Source organism: Mustela lutreola, chromosome 3 (genome assembly GCF_030435805.1).
Source record: "Mustela lutreola isolate mMusLut2 chromosome 3, mMusLut2.pri, whole genome shotgun sequence".
In the NCBI taxonomy this organism is placed as follows: Eukaryota; Metazoa; Chordata; class Mammalia; order Carnivora; family Mustelidae; genus Mustela; species Mustela lutreola.
Genome location: NC_081292.1, coordinates 94,970,374 through 94,990,122, shown reverse-complemented (window position 1 = coordinate 94,990,122; position 19,749 = coordinate 94,970,374). Strand labels below are relative to the sequence as shown.

Here is a 19,749-nt window from a genome sequence, read left to right as displayed (position 1 = left end):
AGGGTCTACACCCTTCTGCCCAGGGTTTATCCTGAGACCCTGACCGGATGGGTCCATGACCCAAGAGCGGGTCTAACCCTAAGAGTAACCACTAACCCAGACCCTGACACTGACTGTGAGCCTGTCCCAAATCCTAACCCAATCCCTGACCCTGAACCTGACCCTGACCCTGTCTGTGATCCTGACCTGAACCCTAAACCTAAACCTAAGCCTGACAATGTCCCTGATGGGGACCCTTAACCTAAATCTAACGTTGATATTACCGTAACCAAGACTCATACCTAACCCTGACCATGAACCTGACCCTAATCGTAACCCTGATGCTGACCTAAACCTGACCCTAACCCTAACCCTGACCGTGACTGTGAACCTGACCCTAACTCTAAACCTAAAGGTAACTCTAACCATGACCCTAATACAGACCCTGAACCTAAACCTAACGCTGACCCTGACCCTAACACTAACCCTACCCTAAACCAAACCATAACCCTGACCTTACGCTGTCTAAGCCTTACCATAACCCTACTTCTAACTCTAACCCTAACCCCAATCCCAAACCCTACCGCAAAAACCTAACTGTGACACTGAACCGAACATTGACCCTAAACCAAAGCCTGACCCTAAACCTGAACCTGTCCCTGAACTTCACCTGACCTGACCCTGACCCTAATCCTAACCATGACACTAACACTGACCACTACACAATCCTGTCCCTGACCCGAATGTGGACTTTAAACCAATACCTGAACCTGACCCCAAACCGGACACTGGCGCTAAACATCACCCTGACCCTGAACCAGACCATGACCATAAACCTAACCCTGACCCTAACAGTGACTCCGACCCGGACCTGAACAACAAACCTGACCCTGACTGTGAGCCTGACCCTAACTCTAACCCTAAATGTAACCCTGACCCTGACACTAACACGGGCCATCCCCCGAATCCTATCGCTGAACCTAACCATAAGAGTAACCCCTAACCCTACAACAGACCCTGATCCTAACAAGTTCTAACCCTAACCGTCAACCAAACGCTAACCCTAACACTAACCCTAAACTTTCACAATAACCCTGACCCTATACCTGACTATGATCATAAGCCTAACCCAGAACTTTGCCTATACCAGACCCTGACCATATACCTGACCCTGGCCCTGAGACTAAACCTAACCATGACCCTAACAATGACCACTACATAACACTGTCCCTGACCCGAATGTGGACTTTATTTTTTTTTTTTTTTTAAAGATTTTATTTATTTATTTGACAGAGAGAAATCACAAGTAGTCGGAGAGGCAGGCAGAGAGAGAGAGACGGAAGCAGGCTCCCTGCTGAGCAGAGAGCCCGATGCGGGACTCGATCCCAGGACCCTGAGATCATGACCTGAGCCGAAGGCAGCGGCTTAACCCACTGAGCCACCCAGGCGCCCCGAATGTGGACTTTAAACCAATACTTGATCCTGACCGTAAACCTGACACTGGCGCTAAACCTCACCATGAACCTGACCCAGGCAAAGACCATAAACCTAACCCTGACCCTAACAGTGACATTGACTCCGACCCTAAAATTAACCCTGACCCTGACTGTGAGCCTGACACTTACTCTAACCCTAAACGTAACCCCGACCATGACACTAACACGGGCCCTGACCCGAAACCTAATGCTGAACCTAACCCTAAAACTAACCCCTAACATTATCCCTGACACTGACCCTAAACCGGTCTAACCCTCCACCTACCTCTAACCCTAACCCTAACCCCACTTTAACAATAATCCTGACCCTCTCCCTGACCCTGATCATAACCCTAACTCTGAACTTTGCCTATGTCAGAGCTTAACCTTAAACCTGACCCTGGCCTTGACCTTAACACTGACCCTAACCCTGAATGTAAACCTAACTCTGACCCAATCCGTGATCCTGAACAGAATCTTAAGCCTAAAGATAACCCTGATCCTGAACCTACTCATAAAACAGAACCGAAACATAAAGCTGACCTTACCATAACCATGAACCTAATCCTGACCCTGACCCTAACCCTGACACTAGACCTGTCCCAAACCTAACCCTGACCCTGAATGAACCTTGCCCCCAACCAAAACTTGATCCTGACCCTAAATCAAACCATGACCCTGAACCTGACCCTAAACCTAACCATCACCCTAAAACTGACCCTGACGTGACTCTGACCGTAATGCTAACCCTGACCCTACTGTGAGCATGACCCTAAACCAAACCGTGAACCTAACCCTAACCCTGAGCCCTACCCTAAGCCTTACGCTAACCCTGACCCCAAGGACATCTAACCCTAACCCAGACCCTAAGTCTTTCTCAATCCTAACCCTAACACTGACCTAGTATAAATCCAGCTCTGTTGCCTCCAGCGGGGACAACAGCCGCACCCAGGCCTCCCAGGGGCTGGGGGAGGCTGTATGGGGGTCACTGGATGGGCACTGCCTGAGTGGAGTGTGAGCCTGAGCAGCTTGGGGACCGCCGGCTCAGGGAGTTCTGGTACAGCAGGAAGTTCGGTAAGGAGCCCCCAGGCAGTGGTGACCTCACTTCCCTGACGACAGAGCCCAACGGAATTGGAACCAACATATCCAGGCACCCCATTACAGAGAAAACCCCCCTGCCCAGCTCATTTCTAGGCACATCCTAAAGGAAGCGACATGTTCTTCTGCTGTACTGAAGCCGAGAGGATGTAGGGAGAAGAGAGCTTGCCCGCCAGACACGTCCCCTCCCTGGCCGGTCATATCAGGATTCCCCAATGCCTCTGGACCTTTGGTTACTAAAATCAAAAGGTGACACCAGGGGACTCAGAGTCAGAGAGTCCCACACCTTCTGATCAACCGGTGTAGCCCTAGGTCTCCTCCCCATCTCTGTATGTGTGTGTGTGTGTGTGTGTGTGTGTGTGTGTGTGTGTGTGTGCCTCTGGGTGTCTGTGTGTCTGTGTGTAAAGAGGACCTGACCATGCCATCGAGGGTGGAGATGCCCCAAGCAGGATGAGGCTGATGAGGGTTTAGATGTCTGGTGGGCATGTTATGTTCACACTCCAGTTTAAGGCTGGTTAAGTGGGATTGGGTGGAGGGTCTACACCCTTCTGCCCAGGGTTTATCCTGAGACCCTGACCGGATGGGTCCATGACCCAAGAGCGGGTCTAACCCTAAGAGTAACCACTAACCCAGACCCTGACACTGACTGTGAGCCTGTCCCAAATCCTAACCCAATCCCTGACCCTGAACCTGACCCTGACCCTGTCTGTGATCCTGACCTGAACCCTAAACCTAAACCTAAGCCTGACAATGTCCCTGATGGGGACCCTTAACCTAAATCTAACGTTGATATTACCGTAACCAAGACTCATACCTAACCCTGACCATGAACCTGACCCTAATCGTAACCCTGATGCTGACCTAAACCTGACCCTAACCCTAACCCTGACCGTGACTGTGAACCTGACCCTAACTCTAAACCTAAAGGTAACTCTAACCATGACCCTAATACAGACCCTGAACCTAAACCTAACGCTGACCCTGACCCTAACACTAACCCTACCCTAAACCAAACCATAACCCTGACCTTACGCTGTCTAAGCCTTACCATAACCCTACTTCTAACTCTAACCCTAACCCCAATCCCAAACCCTACCGCAAAAACCTAACTGTGACACTGAACCGAACATTGACCCTAAACCAAAGCCTGACCCTAAACCTGAACCTGTCCCTGAACTTCACCTGACCTGACCCTGACCCTAATCCTAACCATGACACTAACACTGACCACTACACAATCCTGTCCCTGACCCGAATGTGGACTTTAAACCAATACCTGAACCTGACCCCAAACCGGACACTGGCGCTAAACATCACCCTGACCCTGAACCAGACCATGACCATAAACCTAACCCTGACCCTAACAGTGACTCCGACCCGGACCTGAACAACAAACCTGACCCTGACTGTGAGCCTGACCCTAACCCTAACCCTAAATGTAACCCTGACCCTGACACTAACAGGGGCCATCCCCCGAATCCTATCGCTGAACCTAACCATAAGAGTAACCCCTAACCCTACAACAGACCCTGATCCTAACAAGTTCTAACCCTAACCGTCAACCAAACGCTAACCCTAACACTAACCCTAAACTTTCACAATAACCCTGACCCTATACCTGACTATGATCATAAGCCTAACCCAGAACTTTGCCTATACCAGACCCTGACCATATACCTGACCCTGGCCCTGAGACTAAACCTAACCATGACCCTAACAATGACCACTACATAACACTGTCCCTGACCCGAATGTGGACTTTAAACCAATACTTGATCCTGACCGTAAACCTGACACTGGCGCTAAACCTCACCATGAACCTGACCCAGGCAAAGACCATAAACCTAACCCTGACCCTAACAGTGACATTGACTCCGACCCTAAAATTAACCCTGACCCTGACTGTGAGCCTGACACTTACTCTAACCCTAAACGTAACCCCGACCATGACACTAACACGGGCCCTGACCCGAAACCTAATGCTGAACCTAACCCTAAAACTAACCCCTAACATTATCCCTGACACTGACCCTAAACCGGTCTAACCCTCCACCTACCTCTAACCCTAACCCTAACCCCACTTTAACAATAATCCTGACCCTCTCCCTGACCCTGATCATAACCCTAACTCTGAACTTTGCCTATGTCAGAGCTTAACCTTAAACCTGACCCTGGCCTTGACCTTAACACTGACCCTAACCCTGAATGTAAACCTAACTCTGACCCAATCCGTGATCCTGAACAGAATCTTAAGCCTAAAGATAACCCTGATCCTGAACCTACTCATAAAACAGAACCGAAACATAAAGCTGACCTTACCATAACCATGAACCTAATCCTGACCCTGACCCTAACCCTGACACTAGACCTGTCCCAAACCTAACCCTGACCCTGAATGAACCTTGCCCCCAACCAAAACTTGATCCTGACCCTAAATCAAACCATGACCCTGAACCTGACCCTAAACCTAACCATCACCCTAAAACTGACCCTGACGTGACTCTGACCGTAATGCTAACCCTGACCCTACTGTGAGCATGACCCTAAACCAAACCGTGAACCTAACCCTAACCCTGAGCCCTACCCTAAGCCTTACGCTAACCCTGACCCCAAGGACATCTAACCCTAACCCAGACCCTAAGTCTTTCTCAATCCTAACCCTAACACTGACCTAGTATAAATCCAGCTCTGTTGCCTCCAGCGGGGACAACAGCCGCACCCAGGCCTCCCAGGGGCTGGGGGAGGCTGTATGGGGGTCACTGGATGGGCACTGCCTGAGTGGAGTGTGAGCCTGAGCAGCTTGGGGACCGCCGGCTCAGGGAGTTCTGGTACAGCAGGAAGTTCGGTAAGGAGCCCCCAGGCAGTGGTGACCTCACTTCCCTGACGACAGAGCCCAACGGAATTGGAACCAACATATCCAGGCACCCCATTACAGAGAAAACCCCCCTGCCCAGCTCATTTCTAGGCACATCCTAAAGGAAGCGACATGTTCTTCTGCTGTACTCAAGCCGAGAGGATGTACGGAGAAGAGAGCTTGCCCGCCAGACACGTCCCCTCCCTGGCCGGTCATATCAGGATTCCCCAATGCCTCTGGACCTTTGGTTACTAAAATCAAAAGGTGACACCAGGGGACTCAGAGTCAGAGAGTCCCACATCTTCTGATCAACCGGTGTAGCCCTAGGTCTCCTCCCCATCTCTGTATGTGTGTGGGTGGGTGTGTGTGTGTGTGTGTGTGTGTGTTTGTGCCTCTGGGTGTCTGTGTGTCTGTGTGTAAAGAGGACCTGACCATGCCATCGAGGGTGGAGATGCCCCAAGCAGGATGAGGCTGATGAGGGTTTAGATGTCTGGTGGGCAAGTTATGTTCACACTCCAGTTTAAGGCTGGTTAAGTGGGATTGGGTGGAGGGTCTACACCCTTCTGCCCAGGGTGTATCCTGAGACCTTGACCGGATGGGTCCATGACCCAAGAGCGGGTCTAACCCTAAGAGTAACCACTAACCCAGACCCTGACACTGACTGTGAGCCTGTCCCAAATCCTAACCCAATCCCTGACCCTGAACCTGACCCTGACCCTGTCTGTGATCCTGACCTGAACCCTAAACCTAAACCTAAGCCTGACAATGTCCCTGATGGGGACCCTTAACCTAAATCTAACGTTGATATTACCGTAACCAAGACTCATACCTAACCCTGACCATGAACCTGACCCTAATCGTAACCCTGATGCTGACCTAAACCTGACCCTAACCCTAACCCTGACCGTGACTGTGAACCTGACCCTAACTCTAAACCTAAAGGTAACTCTAACCATGACCCTAATACAGACCCTGAACCTAAACCTAACGCTGACCCTGACCCTAACACTAACCCTACCCTAAACCAAACCATAACCCTGACCTTACGCTGTCTAAGCCTTACCATAACCCTACTTCTAACTCTAACCCTAACCCCAATCCCAAACCCTACCGCAAAAACCTAACTGTGACACTGAACCGAACATTGACCCTAAACCAAAGCCTGACCCTAAACCTGAACCTGTCCCTGAACTTCACCTGACCTGACCCTGACCCTAATCCTAACCATGACACTAACACTGACCACTACACAATCCTGTCCCTGACCCGAATGTGGACTTTAAACCAATACCTGAACCTGACCCCAAACCGGACACTGGCGCTAAACATCACCCTGACCCTGAACCAGACCATGACCATAAACCTAACCCTGACCCTAACAGTGACTCCGACCCGGACCTGAACAACAAACCTGACCCTGACTGTGAGCCTGACCCTAACTCTAACCCTAAATGTAACCCTGACCCTGCCACTAACACGGGCCATCCCCCGAATCCTATCGCTGAACCTAACCATAAGAGTAACCCCTAACCCTACAACAGACCCTGATCCTAACAAGTTCTAACCCTAACCGTCAACCAAACGCTAACCCTAACACTAACCCTAAACTTTCACAGTAACCCTGAACCTATACCTGATTATGCTCATAACCCTAACCATGATCTTTGCCTATACCAGACCCTGACCCTAAACCTGAACCTGGCCCTGACCCTAAACCTAACCATGACCCTAACACTGACCACTACATAGCCCTGTCGCTGACCCGAATGTGGACTTTAAAGCAAACCTGATCCTATTCGTAAAGCTGACACTGGCGCTACACTTCACCCTGACCCTGACTCAGGCAAAGACCATAAACCTAACCCTGACCCTAACAGTGACCCTGACCACGACCCTAACACTAACAGTGACCCTGACTGTGAGCCTGACCCTAACTCTAAACCTAAACGTAACCCTGACCATGACACTAACACGGGCCCTGACCCGAAACCTAACGCTGAACCTAACCCTAAAACTAACCCCTATCATTATCCTTGACACTGACCCTAACCCGGTCTAACCCTCCACTTACCTCTAACCCTAACCCTAACCCCACTTTAACAATAATCCTGACGCTGATCATAACCCTAACTCTGAAGTTTGCCAATGTCAGATCTTAATCTTAAACCTGACCCTGGCCTTGACCTTAACACTTACCCTAACCCTGAATGTAAACCTAACTCTGACCCAATCGGTGATCCTAAACAGAATCTTAAGCATAAAGCTAACCCTGATCCTGAACCTACTCATAAAACAGAACCTAAACATAAAGCTGACCTTACCATAACCATGAACCTAATCCTGACCCTGACCCTAACCCTGACACTAGACCTGTCCCAAACCTAACCCTGACCCTGAATGAACCTTGCCCCCAACCAAAACTTGATCCTGACCCTAAATCAAACCATGACCCTGAACCTGACCCTAAACCTAACCATCACCCTAAAACTGACCCTGACGTGACTCTGACCGTAATGCTAACCCTGACCCTACTGTGAGCATGACCCTAAACCAAACCATGAACCTAACCCTAACCCTGAGCCCTACCCTAAGCCTTACGCTAACCCTGACCCCAAGGACATCTAACCCTAACCCAGACCCTAAGTCTTTCTCAATCCTAACCCTAACACTGACCTAGTATAAATCCAGCTCTGTTGCCTCCAGCGGGGACAACAGCTGCACCCAGGCCTCCCAGGAGCTGGGGGAGGCTGTATGGGGGTCACTGGATGGGCACTGCCTGAGTGGAGTGTGAGCCTGAGCAGCTTGGGGACCGCCGGCTCAGGGAGTTCTGGTACAGCAGGAAGTTCGGTAAGGAGCCCCCAGGCAGTGGTGACCTCACTTCCCTGACGACAGAGCCCAATGGAATTGAAACCAACATATCCAGGCACCCCATTACAGAGAAAACCCCCCTGCCCAGCTCATTTCTAGGCACATCCTAAAGGAAGCGACATGTTCTTCTGCTGTACTGAAGCCGAGAGGATGTAGGGAGAAGAGAGCTCGCCCGCCAGACACGTCCCCTCCCTGGCCGGTCATATCAGGATTCCCCAATGCCTCTGGACCTTTGGTTACTAAAATCAAAAGGTGACACCAGGGGACTCAGAGTCAGAGAGTCCCACACCTTCTGATCAACTAACTTGCATTATTGTTAACAAGAATCTTGTGCATTACCATCAGTTTTCTACATTATAACCTCTTGCTCTACAGTTTGTAAATATCTTTGTCAATAGCAAGCTAATAAACGGGGTGACCCCAATGGATTGAGATAATCTCCAGAGATTCTGCTACATAATGCCAATGACTCCATTAAAAGGACACCTAAGAATTTATTTTGCCCAAAAATTTGATCATTTTTTTCATTGTCCTTACCTATTTTCCAAACCTAGTCCTTTTGCTTCACCTTTCAGTCTACGGACCCTTTATCTGACTGACTTGTTAATTCTGGTAATGTCTTGCAGATTAATTTGCTTGCCAGAGGTGGTTCCTCTAATTGATGTCTAAGAACCCTAATTAGTTAAGAAAACTTTTTTTTAACATTTTCATTGCTATTTATTATTATTATTATTATTATTGCTAATATCTCTATTATAAATAATTCACAAGGGCATCTTTCTGACAAAAGACAAAAAGCTGGCTACTAGTAGAAAAAGTACATTTGACTCTGTCAGTGAAAGTGGTAAAGGGATTTGAGAATATAAGGCAATGCACTGGAATTATGTGTTAAAATTTTAAATATTATAGATACATTTACTTAATTTCTAATACTGTTGTTGCTTATAATTAAATAAGATGTTTTCCATGAACCACGCATTACAGCAAATATATTGTTTATACAGATTAAATTTTTATCAAAAGGGATACCTGGGTGGCTCAGTTGGTTAAGCAGCTGCCTTTGGCTCAGGTCATGATCCCAGCGTCCTGGGAACGAGTCCCGCATCGGGCTCCTTGCTCGGCCAGGAGCCTGCTTCTGCCTCTGCCTCTGCCTGCCATTCTGTCTGCCTGTGCTTGCTCTCTCGCCAACTCCCTCTGATAAATAAATAAAATCTTAAAATAAATAAATAAATTTTCATCAAAAAATTATAAGTGTATTTTATTGTAGGATCATGATTAGAATTTGCAGATGAGAAAAGTGAAATTTAGAAAAGTATGTCTCTTCAATTCCCTCATACAATATCTGGCCTAGATAGAAGGATATACTATCACAATTGAGGAAGATAATTGATTACTTAAAATGATAAACTTTACTGTATAGGGTTTTTTAAATGTTTGCCACAGATTCAGATTCTTATAAAATATATATCTATTTTTTGTAAAGAGAATGCACTAAGAAGTAAAAAGAAAGTGATATATCAGTGCTACCAACTAATGGCTAAATTATCATCACCTTATTTATGAACAATGAAACAGTGTGCAATATTTAAATAAATTTAAATAAATTCCTATTTACTTTATGTATTTATAAATTTAAATAAATTCCTATTTATTTATTATTAAAGAAATTCCTCTAACAAACAGTATGTTTTGAAGATTGCTAGCAGGAAAGTGTTGTACTACAGTAATCAGAAAATATGATCTAAAATTCTGCTTTCAAGGGCACCTGGGTGGCCCAGTGGGTTAAAACTCTGCTTTCAAGAAGCTATAACAGTAAGTACTGAGCATTAGCTATTATATGCTATGGATGAATAACTGAAATCTACATTTGAAACTAATGGTACACTATATGCTAACTAATTGAATTTTAAAAAGTTAAAAAAAAAGCCACTATTTTATAAAACAATATTCCCAACAGGCTCTTTTGCTTTAAAATACTCACTTTGTAATGAGAGTCATTACTTTTGTCTAGCCAATTCTTACATCACTGTTTATCCCTTCCCTGCTTTATCTCTTCCCAGTATCAATAAAGGCTCACTTGGGTTACCTAGAAGCCATGAGAAAGCTTGTAATAGATCTGGCTGGTTTTTACCAGCAATTTGACCACCATGTGCACAGGGAAGTTTATTGATAAAGGCTTTATTGCAATAAATTGCAAATACATGGATGATTTTGAATTCTCTTTCTTGAGGTCTTGTTTCATGATAATAAATTTAGGGTGGCTTATTGGAATGGATGTTATTAACATATTTTCATAGTTCTAAGTACATGGAATTGTAAAATAGATTAATGAATGTGGCATTACTGACAACTGTCCTCATTTTGAAATCAAATTACAGTGTACTCAGATGAGGAAGCAAAGCAGATTTGGGATTATGAGTGAACTAATTTAAAAAAGTCTTAGGGGTATGATCAGACTATTGGGTAATTCAGTAGAAAAATGTCAACTGATTGAGATTTTGTGTTTCCTGATTTCAGAGAGAAGTTAAGATAAATAAGGAACACGAGGAGACTAGGAAGCCAAACATAAGTGATAATTTTGTGCCAGAGTGTGTATACATCTGTTTATCTTCTTGCTTTACCACTAAGGTTGCTCCTAGAGGAGAGTTTAAATATGTGTTGGAGCTAATCTCTGTGGATTACACAACAAACCACATCCTACAGCTCTCCCTGAAACACCCCTTATGATTTCAATGTAATTTGGTTTTTGCATTTTTAGAAATAACAAAATACTTTGCAAACTCATCTACTTTATTACCACCACAAGTGAGTCAGCTGACTCCACATTTTAACACAGTGACAGTCACAGAGGAATGGAGGAATGAGTAAAGTTATCAATATATGTGCTTTTAAGAAGTACAACAGGGTAGCAGCTATTTCCAGGAACCAAAACATGGGTCAGCAGCTGTGAAGGAAAAGTGATGGAATAAATGACTCATTTCAGAGGAGTTCTACGACATATTAATTCTATAATGTATCCTCAGCACCCAGTTACCCGCTTTGATCTAAAGATAAGGATTTACAGTTAAGGTCCCATTTATGATTTGACTGGTAGGGTCTGAATCATGTTTACTATTGTTTTGACTATTACTTGAAACCTATAGTAGTACTTGGGATATGTGTTGTGTATTCTGTGAACATGTGCTATTTTTAGATTAGATAATTCCTGTCTCGAACCCCTGTTAATTTGTTTGTTTCTGTTTAATTGATAGTGGTTTCAGTAAATGGATATATCTGAAAAATTGCAAAGCCACTATTAAAATAAGTTATTATTATATATAGCATGGAATTGCACATTCCTCCTTTGAATCCGACAGAGCTTCACCATATCCTTAACAATTTGGGAAAAACATGCTATTATTTTTCTTTATAAAATTTCTCCTGTTAGGCTGTGATGGTTGTCATCAGCAGTAACTCCTCTGAAGGCTTTGTTAAAAGAGTTGAAAAAATTGGAAAGGTGTGAATGAAGCTGTTTGCTGAATATAAAGAAAAGAGCATTGAAGTACAATTCACAATCTTACTTCTCCTCTATGCTTTTAGATGTTTGACATTTGAAAATTTTGCTTCTAGAAGAGATGCCCTATATAATTCTTACTTTAAGGAGCAAGTTGCTTTTATAATTTTTTTTTATTATTCTACCATTCAAGTATTTCCATTTAAATTAAATTCAATACCATTTAAAAAAAATCAAAAGTGCAGCCAGTATTCAATTCCTGGGCTAAATAGTTTTAGAAAGCTTTGTGTTATTGAACCTACGGGGTTTTTCTGTAGTTTTAACTCTTTCTTTCTGTGATTTTTCCCATTAGTCACGTAAGTGACTGCAATATAACAGACATTGAGGGTAAAGAAGGACTGAATAAAACAATCCTTGGCCTCATGAAGTTGAGAATCTAGCAAGGGAGTCAAACAATTCAATCATTCAGAGACAATTTATTGAGTGCCTGGCCTAAGATGTGCACAAGAAAACCCCAGCCCAGAGGAATCATTTTAATGGGAGAGATAGATAATAGGTAAGCCAACTTTAAAAAGAAAAAAATCGTACTGGTTTTTCTTTAATAGTGATGCATATTTGAACTAAATAAGCACATTTTAAAAAGAGCAGTGATTGAGAAGAGGTTTTGTAACTGAGTGGTCCGAAAGGGCCTCCCTGAAAAAGTCTGTTTTGAACAGATTTCTGAATAATATCAGCTAGGAAGCTGCGTAAAAATCTCAGGGATGGGTGATTTTTCCAGTCAAAAAACTGTAAAGGCTCCAAAGTCACAATACAGCTGTAAGTTTCTCTAATAAAGTAACTTCTGACAAAGAATGAGAAGAAATAACTAACCCAGGTTTGAAAGAAAAGGGACAGACTTTCTATGGAATTAATATTTAATTAAAGCTCTAAAGGACAAAAATACAATAGAGCAAAATTCTATATACCTAATGACGCTGATATACTTAATGAAAGTTCATAAACAAGTGTGGGTAGCAAAGAGTGTGTGGGAATGTTGGTAAGAACAGTGGGGAAGAGTCATCCCTGAACATGTTCTTAAATGAAGCAATTCTTGTGTTGTTTTAAAGGGTAAATTGGAGTTTGCCTAAGTGATTAGAGAAGGATGCCTCGGCTTATGGAAGTTCAAAGCCATAAAGATGTGATAAACTACTGCAGATATTTTCATGTATATTTGTTGTTGCTTCTAGTAATGGTGATCTAAAAACTCTTTCTTAAGACAACTAAAAATCCAGACAAAATAGCTTTTAAAGTTAAAAATATCAGAATGATTATAAAAATAAGGGAGGGATTACTGGGCCAAAATAGGAAATACAATGAGAGCCCAGAGATATATGCCCTGAAGCCATTTTAGCTATGAGAGCATTTGAAACTGCTAAAACACACTGAGCTGTGTTTTTAATAGACTCTTGATACTAGAGAAACAAAATTCAAAATCCAGCAGCAATCAAATTTGAGGACTTTGGTACAACCCAAATTTAAGTTGAGATCCCCAAAGCACAAGGAGAAGCAGAAATAAGACTATAGCCTACCTTGCCTTCTGTGTAAACTGAGAAAGTCAATCACTGAATTTGGAGTATGATTGTCTTGTAGAGTCTCAGATATAAGAGAAAATCCTGCCAAGGAGGACCATACCATTATTATAGCTCTTAATTATCCCTACTCAATAAGAGTTTCAAATATAATGTCTTGAACATAGCAAAATGGAACAAAGCACACAAAGAAAAACCATTAACAAGATTTGAAAGACAAAATGGGATTAAGTATGATGTTAAAATGATCAATAAAGATTGTAAAATGGCTTGATTACTCTGCTCAAATAAATGAGAGGGGAAGCAAATTGAACAAAAAATTGAAACTAAAAATGATATTGAGAAAGGTTTTATAAATGAACCAAATGGATACTCTAAAATTTAAAGATATGACAGCCAATTTAAGATACCACAGGGGTGCCTGGGTGGCTCACATAATTAAACCTCCAATTCTTTGTCCTTTTTTTTTAACACCTTAATTTTATTTTATTTCTTTCATTTTGGCTCAGGTCATGATGTCAGGGTTGTGAAATAGAGCCCAGAGTTGGGCTCTGTGCTGAGCCTGGAGCCTGCTTAAGATTCTTTTCCCTTCTTTTTCTATCCATCCCTGCGCTCTCACTAGCTCGCTTTCTCTTGCTTGCAAATAAATAAATAGATAGATAGATGATAGATAGATAGATAGATAATAGACAAAGCAAAATAAAAGCAGATTATGAAAATAAATATAAAGATTTTGAAATGAAAACAAGTTCAAAATAAAATAGAGAAGACCTACACAGCTAAAAGTTCATTCAGAAAATCTACTATTAAAGAAGTCAGTATAACACAATGTTAAGATATCAAAAGATTTGAGCATGTACTGTACAGAAAGGGTAATCCAAATGGCCACTCATATATAAAAACTGTTTATCTTTATTATGAATCTGGAATTAAATTAAATTAAATTAAAAATAAATTAAAACCTAGAATGGCATACTATTACACACTTACCATATTGGGCAACAGTGAAAATGTCTTGCAAGAATGTGAAGGAATGACAGTGCACATAATAAAAACATATGAGGAAAGTTGGACAATATTTAGAAAACTTAAAAATTTAAAAAAAAAAATTGGTCCATTCCTAGAAATACAACATGGAACTAAAGGAATATTTTCATCAGGATATGCAAACAGATGATTATAGTTATTTCATTCATAACGGCAGATCAGTAGTGGTATATTTGCACAATGTTACATTAAATAAGAGAGAATATTAACAAACTGGGAGGAGGGGCTAGGTTGTTATCATAAACAGATCCTCTATGGTGCTAATTATGTTCTATTTCTCAAAATCTTTAAGTTAAAAAAGTTTTCAAATTTATATCTAGATAGATAGATAGGTAAATGATAGATAGACAGATATGCCAGAAGCTGCAATGCTAGGCTAAGACCAGGCTTCAAAGGGCTTTTCTATTCTCTACTAAATACTTTAAACCATTCATTATATCATAGCTCAGTGTTCAAATCTCCATTTGTTTCCTCAGTTTCCTAATATTTATCTTAAGGTGACCTGATCCAGACTTTTGATCACCTTTGTCTAAATATTTCTATTTTAACAAAGTCCTTTTGAACACTCAGAGACTAAAACTTAGAAAAAGACTCTGATTGTTATCTCACTAGAGTGGAAAATATATAGTTACTCATTAACTAATGATATCCATGTCTACATTAGATCCATGACATTTTTATTTCTTGGGAGCTTTTGGCTAAATGAATTTTTTAAGCTTCCTTTAAATGGAGCTTTAAGCCATCGCCACATGAATAAAATTAAAGAACTAAATGAAAACAAGCCAAGTATTTACAGAGTAATTAGAATGTGCAGTGGAAAGAGTACAATTCTGAAATCATAAAGCCTAAATTAGTGTGATGCATCTTTACCAGCCATGTAATCATAAACCAGTTATCTAAATGTGTTAGCCTCAGTTTTTTCACCCATGAAATGGTGATGATAATACTTATTATGCAGAGTTGTTGTGTGGATGTAATGAAGCATGGAGCATGAGAGTCTCATATTCCATGCTAAAATGATAGCTATTTTTATACTTATAATAATTCTAACAATAGTAATTAAATTGTTCAAAATGATAATATTCATTTATATTGAGGCATTGTAGTGACTATTCATAGACACATTTACCAAAATAAATTTCATTTTACTTTACCCCCTCTGAGGATATATATTCCCTAATTCAATATGAATCTCATTATGAATAATAATTATCATGATAAATATGCAGATTTTTCTTCTATTTATTTTTAGGGAAGTATCCTTTACTGTTGAACATAAAGAAACTTAAGCAAGTCTGTCTTATTCAAAATTTTCATGCTGCTTTCTTATGAAACTAGATTATAGAGTTGTATGAAATAAATTCATGCAGTTAAGACATTTATGTTTGGAAAACTGGGTGGTCAGTTTAGTATTTCAAAAGAAGATTTTAAATTTAAACCTTAAAACTGAGCTCTTTCAGCCTTATTTATAGACCATCCTTCATGCTTCATAAGTATTCCTTCATTGTAAACTAACTAATAGTGTTTGTCACAGTGTATATAACTACAATGGATTTTATATTCTATTATTTCAGAGTTAGTTGCAGTTTCTACTTCCTTAATTCCTTTTTTGAAAAATAGATTAATTCTACAAAAAGTTTTTTCGAGCTTTATTGAAAAATAATTGACATATTATAATTTGTAAATTTAAGAAATGATTTCTTATAACACTGCAAACTTTTAACATTGTGTAAATTCTGTACCATTTGATAAATTGGTATACATCTGTATTGCAATATAATCTACATAAAAATGTTAATACATCTACTATCTCATATAGTTGCCTCTGTTTTTTATGCATGTATTGTAAGGAATTTTAAGATCTACTCTCTTAGCAACTTTTATGTATATAGTACAGTAGAGATAAACTTCAGAGGTCTTGTGGGTTTTGTTCCAGACTGCCTCAATAAAGTGATTATCTCAATCAACTAAGTCAAATCATTATTATTTTTTTTGGTTTCCCAGTGCAAATAAAAAATTATGTTTCCCAGTGCATATAAAAAATAAACACTATACTGTACTGTTCAAAAGCATTATGTCTTTAAAGAAAAACAATGTATATACCTTAAGTAAACTAGTTCTGAGTTTTCAGTGGGTTATAATTACTGATCACAGATCACCATAACAAATACAATAATAATGAAAAAACTTGAAATATTGCAAGAATTACCAACATGTGACAGAGAGACACAAAATGAACAAATGTTTAGAAAAATGGTGGCAGCAGACCGCTTTTATACAAGATTGCTAATAACTTTCAACTTGTAAGAATGTGATATATGTAAAGTTTAATAAAGGGAAGCACAATAAAAAAGTATGTATATATTATTAACTATGATCATCATGCTGTACATTAGATCCCCAGAACTTTTTCATATTATAGTTGCAAGTTTGTGCCCTTTGACCACCTTATTCCACCCCAGGTTCACCTCTTGTCAACTCAACTCTAAGTTTCCATTAGTTTGCTTTTTCTTCAGATTCTGTATGTAAGGGATATCATAATACATAAATTAAAAAATATATATAAAATCTTTGAAATATTTCACTTAGTATAATACCTTCAAGATCCATCCATGCTGTTGTAAAAAGCAGTATTTCTTAATTTTTCATGGTTAAGTAGTATTCCATAGTATATATTTACCATACTTATTTTATTCATTCATCCATTAATGGATACTGAAGTTATTTCCATCTCTTGCTTAGAGTTAATAATTTTATAATGAACATAAGAGTGCAGATATGTCTTCGAATAGTGACTTCGTTTCCTTTAGATATATACCTAGAAGTGGGATTACTAAATCATATGGTAATTTTACTTTTAATAATATGAATAGTCTCCATACTGTTTTCCATACAAATTTATATCCCTATCACAGTGCATAAGTTCCCCATTTTCCCCAATATTTACCAAAATTTGTTAGTTTTAATTTTTTGGTAGTATATATTCTAATAGGTAGTAATATTGTGTTTTTCAGAGGTAAACAACAACATAATGAATTTGCCCTGAGTTTTTACATTGAGCACTTTTTAATGCTCCTGTTGGTCATTTATATAACTTTTTTGAAAAAAAAAGTCTATTGAGATCCTTTTGCTATTTTTTAATGATATATTTTTTTCTATTTGTATCTCTTGATTATTAACCTCTTTTCAGATATAAGATTTGTAAGTATTTTCTTCCATTCTGTGGATTGTGTTTTCATTCTCTCTCTCTCTCTCTTTTTTTTTTTTTTTTTGGCAATGCAGAAACTTTAGTTAATGTAATACCATTTATTTATTTTTGCTTCTTTTGCTTGTGTTTTTGGCCTGGTATCCAAAAACTATTTTGGCAAGACCAATGTCAAGGAGAATTTTTCCTATGTTTTCCTTTAGGAAATTTAGTTTCATGCATCACATTTAAGTCTTTAATCTATTTCAAGTTAAGATTTATGAGTGATATAAGCTTCCAGTTTCATGCTGGTTTATGTGACTATTCAGTTTTAAATATCATTTATTGAACAGACTATCTTTACCCATTATATATGTTGGCCCCTGTCAAATATTAGGTGACTGTATGAAAGGATTTATTTCTGGACTCTCAAATCTGTTCTACTTGTTTATTGGTCTGTTTTTATACCAGTATACTTTATTGTTTTGAGCATGAGGGCTTTGTAGTATTGTTTCAAATCAAGAAGTGTAATTTCACTTCTTCATTCTTTCTCAGAACTGCTTTAATTATTTGTCTTTTATGGTCTCATATAAATTCTAGGATTCTTTACTTACTTCTGTAAAAAAATAATATTGGATTTATTAAAAGATTTTTTATTTATTTATTTGACAGAGAGAGATGACAAGCAGGCAGAGAGGCAGGCAGAGAAAGAAGAGGTAGCAGCTTCCTGCTGAGCAGAGAGCCTGATGCAGGGCTCGATCCCAGGACCCTGGGATCATGACCTGAGCCGAAGGCAGTGGCTTAACCCACTGAGCCACCCAGGCACCCCTAACATTGGATTTTTGATAGGAATTGAATTTACAGATGGTTTTTGGTAGTATGGACATTTTAACAATGTTAATTCTTACCATTCATAAATATGAGCTATCTTTCCATTTATGTCTCCTTCAATTTCTTTATCAATGTCATAGTTTATGGGGTACATATCTTTCATCTTCTTAGTTAAATCTTATCCTAAGTATTTCATTAGTTTTGATGCTATTGTGAATTAGATTGTTCTCTTTATTTTTTCAGATAGTTCATCATTAGAGTGTTAAAATGCTCGTCTTGTGCTTACTTTGGCAGCACATATACTAAAATTGGAATGATGCAGAGATTAGCTTGATCACTGAACAAGGATGACATGAAAAACTGGGAAGCATTCCATATTGGAAAAAAAAACGAAACAAAACAAAATTCTTGTCTTTTATATATTGATCTTGTATTTGGCAGCCTTACTAAATTTGTTTATTCAAAATTTTTTGTGAATTTTTTAGGATTCTTTTACATGTAAGTTCATGTTATTAAAAAAAAGAAAATTTTACTTCTTCCTTTTTTTTTTTTTTTTGAGTCTTTTATTTCTTTGTGTTCCTTGTTTCTCTGGCTAGAACATCCAGTACTATGTCAAATGAGAGTAGTGAAAGTGGACACACTTGTCTTTGTTCTGATCTTTAAGGGGAAAATTTTCAATTTTTTTTGATTGAATATGAGATTAGCTCTGGGCTTGCAATATGTGCTTTTTCTTTAATGGATTTTTAAAACTATTTTTTAAAAATTTTTTATAAACATATAATGTGTTTTTATCCCTAGGGGCACAGGTCTGTGAATCTCCAGGTTTACCCATTTCACAGCACTCACCATCACTCACCATAGCACCTGCCCTCCCCAATGTCCATACCCCCACCATCCTCTCCCAACACACCTCCCCCCAGCAACCCTCAGTCTGTTTTGTGAGATTCAGTCTTTTATGGTTTGTCTCCCTCCCAATCCCATCTTCTTTTATTTTTCTTTTCGTACGCCTGAAACCGCCTATGTTGCATCTCCACTTCATCATATCAGGGAGATCATATGATAGTTGTCTTTCTCAGATTGATTTATTTCGCCAAGCATAATACCCTCTAGTTCCATCCACGTCATCACAAATAGCAGGATTTCATTTCCTTTGATGGCTGCATAGTATCCCATTGTACATATATACCACATCTTATTTATTGATTCATCTGTTGAAGGACATTTAGGTTCTTTCCATAGTTTAACTATTGTGGACATTGCTGCTATAAACATTTGAGTGCATGTGCCCCTTCAGAATGCCACGTTTGTATCTTTAGGGTATATACCCAGTACTACAATCACTGGGTCATAGG

At 40.1% G+C, this 19,749-nt stretch overlaps 1 non-coding gene across 1 annotated transcript; it reads left to right on the top strand.

Moving 5' to 3' along the window:
- The first annotated feature begins 18,675 nt into the window (after window positions 1-18,675).
- Window positions 18,676-18,779, top strand: LOC131828399 (U6 spliceosomal RNA). The gene has a single exon (XR_009352414.1). It is a non-coding gene; the product is annotated as a U6 spliceosomal RNA (small nuclear RNA).
- Window positions 18,780-19,749: the final 970 nt, after the last annotated feature.